Source organism: Bidens hawaiensis, unplaced genomic scaffold, assembly GCF_021521415.1.
Source record: "Bidens hawaiensis isolate Kalapana, Puna unplaced genomic scaffold, B.hawaiensis_p1.1 tig00048055_1, whole genome shotgun sequence".
Classification (NCBI taxonomy): Eukaryota; Viridiplantae; Streptophyta; class Magnoliopsida; order Asterales; family Asteraceae; genus Bidens; species Bidens hawaiensis.
This window is the reverse complement of record NW_027498583.1, coordinates 1-12,291: the sequence shown is the minus strand read 5'-3', so window position 1 is coordinate 12,291 and position 12,291 is coordinate 1. Positions and strand designations below refer to the sequence as shown.

Genomic DNA, 12,291 nt, shown 5'->3' with positions numbered 1-12,291 from the left:
TAAATTCAGGTTCGTGATATTGTTGTGTGTTTCTCTGTTTTTATCCAGGTTTTCGTTTTAGTCATTGTCATGGCAGAAAATGGAAGGGCTTCGATACAGAAGTTTGATAGACAGAAGTTTGGTCGGTGGAAGATGCATATTGAAGCTGTATTTTATCATAAAGATTTAGATGTAGTGCTTGAGGGTGAAACATAAAAAAAGATAAATGGACTGGAAGAAGTAAGATAAGAATGTTAGAGCTTGTTTACTATGTCTTGTTTTTGAAAGATGTGGCATTTAACATCATGAAGAAAAGTACAACGCATGGTATGATGAATGCACTATCCAACATGTATGAGAAGCCCTCGACAACGAACAAGATTTATTTGATACGAAAGCTTGTGACTGTAAGAATGAAAGAGGGTGGGTCGGGTACAACGCATATCAATAATCTGTATTCGTTCCAGTCCCACTTAATGTCAGTCAATATCGAATTTGATGATGAATTTTAAGGCCTATTGTTAATTATCCTCTTTGCCTGACAGCTGGTCTTAAACAGTGACTGCAATTTGTAATTCATCTACAAAAATTACCTTTGATGGGATTATTTGGGAGAAGATTCAGGATAGGGTGTTTATAGATTTAACCAATATCGACTGAATTCGTGTCGCTCCAATTATAAGTTTTACATGCGCCGATTTTTGGGTGTTTATAGATTATTTATTTTTTTATTTGGTGCGTTGTCGTAATGAACTTAACCGATATTTACCAAATTCAAATCTATGGTTCGTTTTTTTTTTTCTCCAATTTAGTAAATAAAAAAATAGTTATTGTATATTTAACGTAAATCTTATATAAAAAATTGAAAAGAAAGGGACAAAAAGAATCAATGTGTTGTTATGGTTTTTTTTACTTAGTGATTAGTAATAATAGGCTACCCGTAGTGGGCGTCATCTTTGCACGAATTCTGGCGAGAATGGGCGACAACAACCCCCCCCCCCCCCCCCCGATCTTAGGGGCGATAGGGGGGTGGGGGTTATCGCCGTTCTTCCCTTTACTTTATTTATTATTATATTCTTGTGTGTGGTATATATATATATATATATTACACCCCAAAAACACAAACTCACTCTTTGCTGACTGGGTGCCACATGACGCAAAACGCCCATTTTGTAGCCCCTCCGCTGCACATAGCTACATTGAGGATGGTGTGTTTTCATAGAACCATTTTTTAAATGTCAAAACCTTAAATTCTGTGACTTTAGCATGTATCGTTAGGAAAGTAATGGAGAAACAAGTTAGACTATCAACATCCATAAGGTCATTCGTTATACCTCGGACCGCAATAATTTCAAACGAGTACACAACTATTCTAGAGAACAATATCGTTTTTTTTCAGATTAACTTAGGTTGTGAGAGATAGAAGGGGTTTTACCGACGTATTTACAAAAGTGCAAATTGCATACGCATAACCACCGATTCTTGAAATAAGTATTTGAAGATGTCTTAAAAATCACCCAAATAATATATTTATAAATTTTGCAAAGGGGTATCGCGGTATCAGTGGGCTGTTCACGAGCCGAGCCGAACCGAGCGAAGGGTTGCTCGTTGTTTGGCTCGTTTACAACCGAACCGAACCGAACGGCTGAAATTCGAACCAAGCCAAAATCGAATCGAGCATTTTTCGATCGAACATCGAGCGATTTCGAGCATTATTTTTTTCTTTTTCACTTTAAAATTTTCAATAAGAAACAAATTTGAATGTTCTAAATAATATATTTTATAAATAAATTAGTAGTTTTTAGTTAGGCATGTAATATATTGTAAATTTTTATTAAAAATAAGTTTAGAATGAGATATAATGATCATGTAAACAAAATTTTAGTATTCTAAAAATTTGAATCGAACAAATAAAACTATAAAATTGACGAGATATAAAAAATTTAAAGGGGGGAAAATAAATTTAAGCTTATATTTATGTGTTTTGTCTATATATTTATATATTTGTTCATATATAATTATATATAAAATAAATAAAAAATATTCGAGCCGAACCGAACCGAGCAGACCCTTGCTCGTTGCTTGGCTCGTTTACAAACCGAACCGAGCAGAGCGGCTAGTTTTCAATCGAGCGAAAAACGAGCGAGCATTTTCCGAGCAATTTTCGAGCGAGTTCGAGCGACGAGCGGTTTGGACGGCCCTATATAACCCACAGTAATATTAGAAGTTGTGGGATCATGGATCATATTATCTATGGATTTGACTTGAGGTGCAAAAAAAAACCTGAACTCGGAACCGGACCCGATAAAAATACAAGGAACCGTTTTTCTTATACTCGGGATTTTAATACCCGAAACCGTACCCGGCCCTACCCGTAGGATACGGATAGAGTATGCATTTCAGTACCAAAACCCATACCCGAAAATCCGAACCGGTTCCATACCCGAACCGGGTTTTTCAAATGCCCGATACTACCTGAAAAATACCTGGAAAAATAATCCTAAAAGGTGCAACCCCTTAAAAATTCAATATACATCCGAAAAATACTCGACAAAAAAGCCAGAAAAAACCTGAAAATAGGGTTTTTTTCAATACCCGTAAATAGGGTATTCAAATGTCCGGTTTTGGAATACCCGGTTCTATACCCGACCCGGTTATTTTCAATACCCGGTCATACCCAAATCCGGTTCCATACCCGAACTCGGTTCCATACCCAAACCCAGATATTTAAAAAACCTGATTTATGCACCTCTAGATTTGACATCTTTTCATATATTCTCTCTTTTCATATATTATCTATAATGTCGTTTTATAATTATATTTCTTAATAACTAACTATTAAATATTTTATTTATTCAATCCGTGTAATACACATGTTCGTAATAGCTGACAAAAATATGATATACCACATTTTTATTGCAAACTTGCATTAAGTGTAAGAACTTTGGCCTTAACAAACTCGATAACCGACGTATACTCGTCAAGAATCCTCTCGTCTACACGGCTTCTAATCAACGGTGGGAAGAACAACCACATACCCGTCGTCACCACAAACACCCCGTCAACACCCTCTCAATTAAACCCGACCACCACCACGGCCCACGGACCATCCATCTTTTAACAACCATCTCCACCACAACACATATTCCATGTAACACGAAAAACAAAGTCATTTCCCACGTAGGCGCCTCACGTGACAAGTGGTAAACAAATAGCTCATGCATCAACCCCGAGACAATAAATGACACCAACACCCCGCGAGTGGGGCCCATTTATGGTTAGAAAAAGCTAACCGAACAGGTTTGTATATAGTGTGACGCAATGTGGTTGTTACCATTAGGTTCCACCTTGCCCAAAAATTTGTAATGATGTGACGAGGTAAGGATGGTCGGATGACGGTTCGAGCTCTAGTCCGGTTAACGAAAAGAGTATCGAGTTTATAATGGCGATGGTTACGTCGATTGTGAGAAATAGTACAACGCAATAGACTAGCATTGTGATGTTTGGATGAAATAGATGCTTGTAGTTTATCACTATCCGTATAAGTATGGCGAAAATGAGAACTTGTAATCCTGATTTGAATATGAAATATATGTCAATTGTTATATCAAGGGATAAGATCGATACTGATACCGGTACTGAACCAATACTGTACTGAAAAATAGTTATATTAAGAAAACATGTGAAAATCATATATTGAATATTGTACCTATTTTTTTGGTTCAGTACCAATTGGTATCGGTATTTTTAATAGTACTGATAGCGATCGGTACTTAACCGAAAAAAGAGGTATGGTGCTCGGTATATGGTTTCACTCGTTTTCGGTATTGTTAGAAATACCGATACTGAAAACAGGAAAATCGACTAATCGAGTAACGGTTTGGCACGGTACCAGGATTCGGTAAAAAAGTTCGTCGGTACCATTAAAAATACCGAAACCGAATGGTACCAATACCGAAAACTGAAAAATCGAGTACCGGTATAATACGATACCACTATTTGGTAAAAAATGCTCAACATTACCATTGAAAAATGGAAACTTAATGGTACCGACACCGAAAACAGGAAAATCGAGTACACGTATCGGTTAGGTATCGTACCGGTATTTAGTAAAAAAAAAGGTTCATCGGCACCGGTAGAAATACCGAAACAAAATGGTACCGACACCAAAACAGGAAAATGGATATCAGTAAAAAATGTTCCTAGGTATCATTAAAAGTACTAAAACCAAAAACTAGAATATCGAGCAGGAGTACCAAGTTTGGTACGGTACTGGTATCCGGTAAAAAATGTTCATCGATACCATTAAAATACCGAAGCCCAATGGTAGTGATACCAAAAACAGAAAAATTGGTATCACTACCTTACCACTATTCGGTATAAAATGTTCATCCATACCACTACAAATACCGAAACCGAAAACAAAAAAATCAAGTACCAGGACCAGTTTGGTATGGTACTGTGTAAGTACGGCCGGTAAAATATGTTCAGCAGTACCCTTTAAAGTACCGACACCGAGTGGTACTGTACCGAATACATCAGTTACATTCCAGTATTCGGTTAAAATAACAGGAAAATCGAGTCCCAGTACAGTAGTACCAGTCTTTGGTAAAAAAATGTTGATTGGTACCATTAAAAATACCAAAACCGAATGGTACCGATACCGAAAATAGGAAAACCGAGGACCGGTACCGGTTCACTACAGTACCACTACCATTAAAAATACCGAAAACTAATGATACCGATACCAAAAACAAGAAAATCGAGGACCGGTGTTGTTGCAGAAGTCACTAGGCAGTGTCAAGTCAGTCAACTAGGGAATTGCGAGTACTCGGCCTAGACGGGGATTTTGCAACTATGAGTACCGGTACCATTGAATATACCGAAACCAAATGTTACAGGGAATCGGTATCGGTATCGGTATCGGTATCGGTACAACACCAATATTCAATATTCAGTAAAAAAATTGTTTGTCAGTAGTCAGTATCATTAAAAATATCAAAACTGGATGATACCAATACTGTTAGGCTAAGGGGTGTGGGGGGCTCTAATGGGGGCTCCAGTGGGGGCTCCAGCCAATAATATTATGACGTGTGGCAGAGAGAGAAACTGGATAAGGGGTGTGTTGGAGCCCCCGGTGGAGCCCCTGGCCCTGGTGTGGAGGGGCTCCAGCAGGGGCTCCAGCGAATTTTTTTTTTATTTTTTTATAAATATATTCAAACAACGTATTATTAAAAAAACCTATAAATTATTAAAAAAACACACATTTTTTTTAAAATTCAAATTACAAAAAAAAACATACTAAAAAATAAACAAACAATAATACTTAATAATAACACTAATCTAATACAAGATCATCGAGTACGACGACATTTTTTTTTTAAAAAAAGTTGGGAAGATGGGTTGATTTTGGGTTTTATTTTGAAGTTGTGGTGATTGATATGGGTGAAATGAGGTATTTTATAGATGAAATGGGGTATTATTTAGGGAAAAAATATTTTTTTTTTTAATTTAATCCCTTCCCAACGGCTCTTTTTACCTTCCCAACGTCCATTTTCTCTCTCTTCTCCCGCGACTAGCCTCACGCCTGCCTGGATTTCTGCGCTCGCGCCCCTGCTCTCGCCCCGGTGGTGTGGGATTAGCGCCCGGGGCGCGAGCGGAGGGGCTCTAGCGCCCCGGTTAGCGGCCCACACCCCTCAGCCTTACCGAAAACAGGAATAACAAGTACCGGTACCAGTCAGGTACGGTACATGTACCATTAAAAAAATATTTGTCAGTACCATTAAAAATACTAAAACTGTACCGGTACCGAAAACAAATACAAAAAAAATATTCTTACCTAACCGAAACCGACCCGGAGGCGAATTTACACAACTAGCATCTCTATTTTTTGATTTAATCGGAAACGAGGCGAGGGTAACGAATCGAACAAGCGAATCGGACGGGTGAAACGGGGAGTGATCGAGATCGAAAGCGAAGCGAATGAGTTTGAAGTTTGTAAGCCATGTAGTGAAGGAGGAGGTGATGGCAGTGGTGGCAATGGATGAGCATTGGAGGGGTAAAATGGTAAATAAGTAGAGGATGGGTGTTATAGATATGAATCTCTAAATGCCTTTAGGGATGTTTGATGATATGTAGTAGCAGTAGGATAATGATAGTGTGAGTGATGATGTGTAGATGATGAGGTTGTTGATCATGGGTTCCATGGTGTGTGTGTGTGTTGACTTGGTGAGTTATGTTGTTTAGATTGAAGTGAGTAGATTGGAATAGAAAACTAGGTGTTTGTGCCTTGTGGGGCTTTCTAAATACTAAAACCGAATTCAATACCGATACCGGTTCAATATGGTAACACTACCACTAAAAATACCGAAACCGAATGATACCGATGTCGATATCAAAAACAGGAAAATCGCAGGGCCGGCTCTGGGAAATAAAAAAAATTGGGTCGAAGGCGAAAAATATTTAGGGTCTTAAGTAAAAAGGGTATTTTGTTGGGTTTAAACAATTTATTTTTTAAATTGGCTTCATTGGTTAAACATGTCTAAAAAGATACTATAACCCATAACATTTTGGTTGGGAGTCATACACATTTACCACTAAACCAAGTTAGATGTTACGTAATTGAGTTTAAACATTAAATATACATATTCTTTTCATAAATATACATATAATTTTAAAAAAACCGTGTCGAGCAGGTAGTCGGGCCTATGGCTGTCGACCACTCAGCCCCATTCCATGGCCGGCCCTGAAAAATCGAATACTGACATTGTTGCAAAAGTCGTTAGATGATGCCAAATTAGTCGACTGAGAGTTACGAGAACTCGGTCTAGTCGGAGGTTACTAATCGAGTACCGATATTTGGTAAAATAAATGTTTATGGGGACCATAAAATAGGAGTAGGATAAGGATATTGTGAGTGATGATGTGTAGATGATGAGGTTGTTGATCATGTGATCCATGGTGTGTGTGTGTTGGTTGACTTGGTGTTGTGAGGTGTATATCTTGTATATGTTTAGAATTATAGATTGGAATATAAAAGTACAACAACTAGGTGTTTGTGCCTTGTGGGGCTTTCTAAATGTGACACTTCTAAATTTGTTTTTTTAAGTGACATGACTTTAAGTACAAATCAATTTAAATTATGATGTACATGAATTTATTTTCTTCCTTTCTTTTTTCTTGTGTGACGTGAACTCTAGAAAAATCACAAAAAAGGGGTTAGAAACGGGTTTTGGGTTCTACCCATCATTTGCATGCTATTCTTTAAATACTTATTATTACACAAACAACTCGGAATCATTACATTCTTAGATTCATCGAGTTTTATTAAAACTAGTTGAGATTACTATTTTTGACGTAGGAAATTGTTGGGACGAGTATTTTGTAGCATTAAGTTTATCGGGACAACTATTTTAGGTTAAGAAAATACCGGGACGACTATTTTAGGTAAAAAGTCGGGACGGGTTTTTATGAAATTTTGGTCTTTTTCTGGATATTATATTATTATATTTAATTTTACTCATAATTTGTTTTCCTTCGTAAGTTTTAAAATATAATGCTTTACAAAATTTCGAATCCACCGTTGACACGTGTTTTTTTTAAATTTACGTGCCGACAAAAATTTTATTCGTCCCGGCAATTATCTTAACCTAAAATAGTCATACCGGCCAGTTTTGTAAAATAATTGTTGAATCTAATTAAGAATCTAGTCGTCCCGAATTGTTTATGATGCGTATTTGAGGAATATTCATTTCTGAAAATAGGTATTTTAATAATTTTCCCCATGAATTCAAATGTGCATATATAGTTAAAAATTATAGTTATAGCCTTACAAGTCACACAACTAAAAATATATAGTACCCTTGCCTACTTCTACTCAAAAACAAAATAAGGAATAATAAGCCAATAACCCTCTCATTCACTCTTCCTAGTTCCCACCCCTTGGTATAGTTCCCACCCCTTGGTACATGATTACATGCATGTGTGCATGTATAAAGAAAATTTTGAATAAGGCTTAGATGAAGCGTTACGGACCTACGGTGGGCGCTACTCCTTTTCTTCGGTTGTATGTTCGACAGATGCCCCGTTTATTACCAGCAAAGAATCCCCTATTATAAGCAGTTGTGACCGTTCACTCGTTCATAAGTGACCTTGAATGAACTTGTCAACGATATATGTCGAGGGGGGTTTCAATTAGCCGGTGTAATTGTCTCAATTCTAATTATGATAGTTGTCCATGAAACATTGTCTCCATCGGTACCATTAAAGGGTGTCGTCACGTGGACCAATTCGAGTAGACACTATTCATACTAACTTCTAAATGTTTGTATATGTATAATTACAAAGATACATCAATAAGTGAATACATGAACATTGCTTGAAAAATAACTAGCAAAAAGTTACTTTGTTTAAATGGATAAATTAAAAATGCAAAACTAAATATGTATCAGATGTCACATTTAAACATTAATCACTCTTATCATATTTTACTTCACTCTAATTTTGACCTTAAAAAATTCACCACAACAGAATACTCATTAATCGCCTTAACATCCACACCATTCCTCAACACCTGCGGTAAAAACAACCAACCACCAGTAACCGCCACAAACGCCACGGTAACCACCCGTGACACCATTCTATGCACCCTAACCCTACCGCCAACCACCTTCTTAACCACCACCTCAACCACCACACACACCCCATGCAAAACGAAAAACCACGTCACCTCCCACGTGGGGCCAACACGCGTAAAATAATAATATATCAACTCATACATTAATCCAGACACTATAAAAGTGACAAATATAGCCGACAACCGGCCCCACTGTTTACCAACTACCGGAGTTAAAATAACCCCAACCGGTTCATAAACTGCGGGCCGGAGGATTCGTGTAACCATAAGGTTCCACCTCCGGCCCCAGAAGTCCTGTAACGAGGTAGATAAATACGGTTCGTTGAACTGCGGTTCGATATCGAAATCGAACCGAAGGACGAAGTTAACGATGAATGCGGTGAGAGCTAATACGAGCTCAACGCCGAGGTACACGTGGCAGCAATATAAAGCTAAAATCATGTTATGATTAATATTGTTTCTGTATTGATATGTATTAACTATTACTGAGAGTATTAAAGCTTTAATAGCTAATAATATCGGTTTATGAGATGGATCTGTAATCGGATATGGATTCGGATATGGATTTAAGACTCTGGTACCGGCGTGTTTAGGATTGATCGGATTCGGTTTATGATCCGAACCTGAATTCGGATCCGGATCCGAACTTTTGTTACCTGCGTGTTTAGGATTGATCGGAATCGGTTTACGATCCGAAACTGAAATCGTATCCGGATCCGAATCCGAATCTGAGACATTGTTACCGTGTTTTGGATTGATCGGATTCGATTTATGATCCGACACTGAATTTGGATCCGGATCCGGATCTAAGACTCTGGTGTGTAGCTTTGATCGGAATCGGTTTACACGACGAGAATGAAACCGGATCCGGATCTAGATTCGGATCCGGATCCGAGACTCTGTTACCGACGTGTTTAGCTTTGATCGAAATCGGTTTACGCGACGAAATTGAATTCGGATCTAATCCGGATCCGGATCTGAGACTCTGTTACCAGCGTGTTTAGCTTTGATCGGAATCGGTTTATGCGACGAAATTGAAACCGGATCCGGATCTGGATTCGGATCCGGATCCGAGACTCTGTTAACGGTGTGTTTTGGATTCATCCGAATCGGTTTACGATCCGAAATTGAATTCGGATCCGGATCCGATCCGAAATTGAAATCGGATCCGGATCCGAGACTCTATTACCGGCGTGTTTAGCATTGATCGGAATCGGTTTACAATCCGAAATTGAAACCGGATCTGAATTCGGATTCGGATTCGGATTCGAATCGTGTTTAGCTTTAATCGAATTCGTTTTACGATCCGAAACTGATATCGGATCTGGATTCAGATCCGAGACTCTGTTACCGGCGTGTTTAGCTTTGATCCGAATCAAATCACACGATAAAACCGAATCCGGATTCGTATTCATATTCGGATCCGGATCCGAGACTCGGTTACCGGCGAGTTTAGGATTGATCGGACGAAGTGCGATCGATACAAAACTAACGAGTCCTAACGGCCATGCAGAAGCTAACGGACCGCGATTAAACGCGAATAATAATAGTTTGAAGTTACCGAGCCAGACGAGGTAGAAGACGGTAGGACCAGCGAGGTGGAAGGTGGAGAGCGGCAGTGGGAGTATGAAGAAGAGCGAGTAAGCGCGGGAAGCTGTTCGGGATCCGATTCAGAAAGTAGTAGCAGTAACAGAGACATGCAGTGGCGGTAAACCATATTTTGAAGAAGGTTTTGAGTTCATCATAGTCTTCTTCCATTTGTGTATTTAGTTTATGGTTAGATTTGTTTGTTATAAGTTAATTAATTAACAAAAGTCAACGGAGTGTGCAAGATATCATTTTGATCATAGGCAGGGTTATTTAAAAAGTTTACGACTCAAAGCTTGCTAGTATTTATCTTGAAAAAAGCTCTCTTGATATGGCTCTGATTGTAATTAAGCCGAGTTGGATTAGCTCGGTTAGAAGGAGAGCATAAATCGATTTGGTTTGTAGCGTGCCGCATTGGCTTGGTTTGTCATGGTTGTTAGCTCGGCTCGGTTTGTCTTAAGATTATTTTATTTTTAATTCCTTTTTTATTTTATCCGAGACACAAACGTCAAATCTCAATTTCTGATATAGACAAACTAGTTTTCTAGCCAGTGCAGCGTGCCGGGCAATTCGGTAAAGCTCGAACAATGAAAAAACCCAAGCGTTGAGCCGATAATTCGATGCGAATCCGGTCGGTTTCGGTGACGAATGCTATTGTACCGAAATTAAAACCAAATATAAAACAAAAAAAAATTATAAAAATTGAGGTGTATCAATAGGGTGGAGTCGGTAGATAAATATCAAGTTTTGGTAAACCCGAGTGTTGTCAATCCCGGGTGTTGATGCAGTGAGTCTATAGGATTTCAGTCAGTTTCCATCACATTCATTATGGTATCGAAACTAAAACAAAAAAATTGGCGTTTGGTAGGTTTCCGTTATGTTTGTTACGGTGACTGAACTAAAAAATCAAAAACAAAATTTATAGACCAGTAGGGCTCTTGTGTCACCAAACTTGTTATTTGTTATATAGTAATAAATGTTAGGAACAAAATATTTAAATTATTTTGTATTCTACTGAACTCGTTATGTAATTTGTATTAAGTTGAACACGTTATAAACTTAATTTGTATTTGGTTGAAATTTATTTAATAATTTTTTAAAAAGCCAAACCAAACCAAGCCAAGCTTGAGCACAATATTACGTATCAGTTTTAAAACCGAGCCAAGCCCAAGCATGCCCCGGCTCGGCTCATGAACAACCATAGTTGTAACATATGCAGGTCCCGTATCAATACCGTCACTCATCTAGTTAAGAAAGTTAAAGCACAATTATAGTTAGGTTTATCGTTGTAACCTTGTCACCACAATAAGATGGCATGAGTTACTTTAAAAAGAGAGACATAAAAATATAATGCATAATAGATTTTCTCATTGCATTTAATCTCTTTGAAATTTAAGGTTACATGTATAAATACCATTAGTCTTTATTATAGAAATATGATTGCATCATAAACAAAACTAACAACAAGAAGTTGCAAACACATATAGAATACACGAGCGTTAAGCTTTTGCTTCTGCTTTTGCTTTTTCTTTCATAATATTTTACCTTCGGAACCAATATACACCGCTATCCTCTTCACCTTCATCAGGCTCGACGAAAACACATTCCTTAGTCTCTCTCCAGAAAGCCTTTAGGATCGGTGTATCATCGTACTTGTAGTAGTCACCCAAAATCAGTTTGATAGCCTTGGTGGCCTCTACGGTATGGTAATGTGGAATAGTTGAGATCAAATGATGCACCACATGCGCAAAAGTCACGTCATGGAAAATAGAGTTAAAGATTCCGTAATCTCTGTCAACAGTCGATAAAGCACCTCTGATCCAGTCCCACTCTCGTGAGTCGAAGTGGGGTAGGGAAAGATGGCTATGGTGTAGAAAAGTGAAAAAGATGAAATGAGCGTTCATAACCAACAAAGGACCTCCATATATGCAAAATAATCATGCTAAACTTGTGGCTTCGGCTATTTTGTAAAGTGCGTAGAATGCTAGAACCATTCCAGCGTCAGAGAGCCAGACTAGTTTCCGCTCACTATCATTGAATATAGGACTTTGTGGCCAGAAATGACTCACGAACCCGTTATATGGCCTTCC

At 38.1% G+C, this 12,291-nt stretch overlaps 2 pseudogenes across 1 annotated transcript; both read right to left on the bottom strand.

Moving 5' to 3' along the window:
• Positions 1–2,865: 2,865 nt before the first annotated feature.
• LOC143597282 (putative long-chain-alcohol O-fatty-acyltransferase 5) lies at positions 2,866–6,281 on the bottom strand (annotated as a pseudogene). The gene is made up of 2 exons (XR_013146868.1): positions 5,819–6,281; positions 2,866–3,551 (listed from the first exon to the last, which is right to left on the bottom strand). The product of XR_013146868.1 is annotated as a putative long-chain-alcohol O-fatty-acyltransferase 5 (transcript).
• A 2,110-nt stretch (positions 6,282–8,391) lies between these two features.
• On the bottom strand, positions 8,392–10,372 carry LOC143597289 (long-chain-alcohol O-fatty-acyltransferase pseudogene; annotated as a pseudogene).
• Between the last annotated feature and the right edge of the window lie 1,919 nt (positions 10,373–12,291).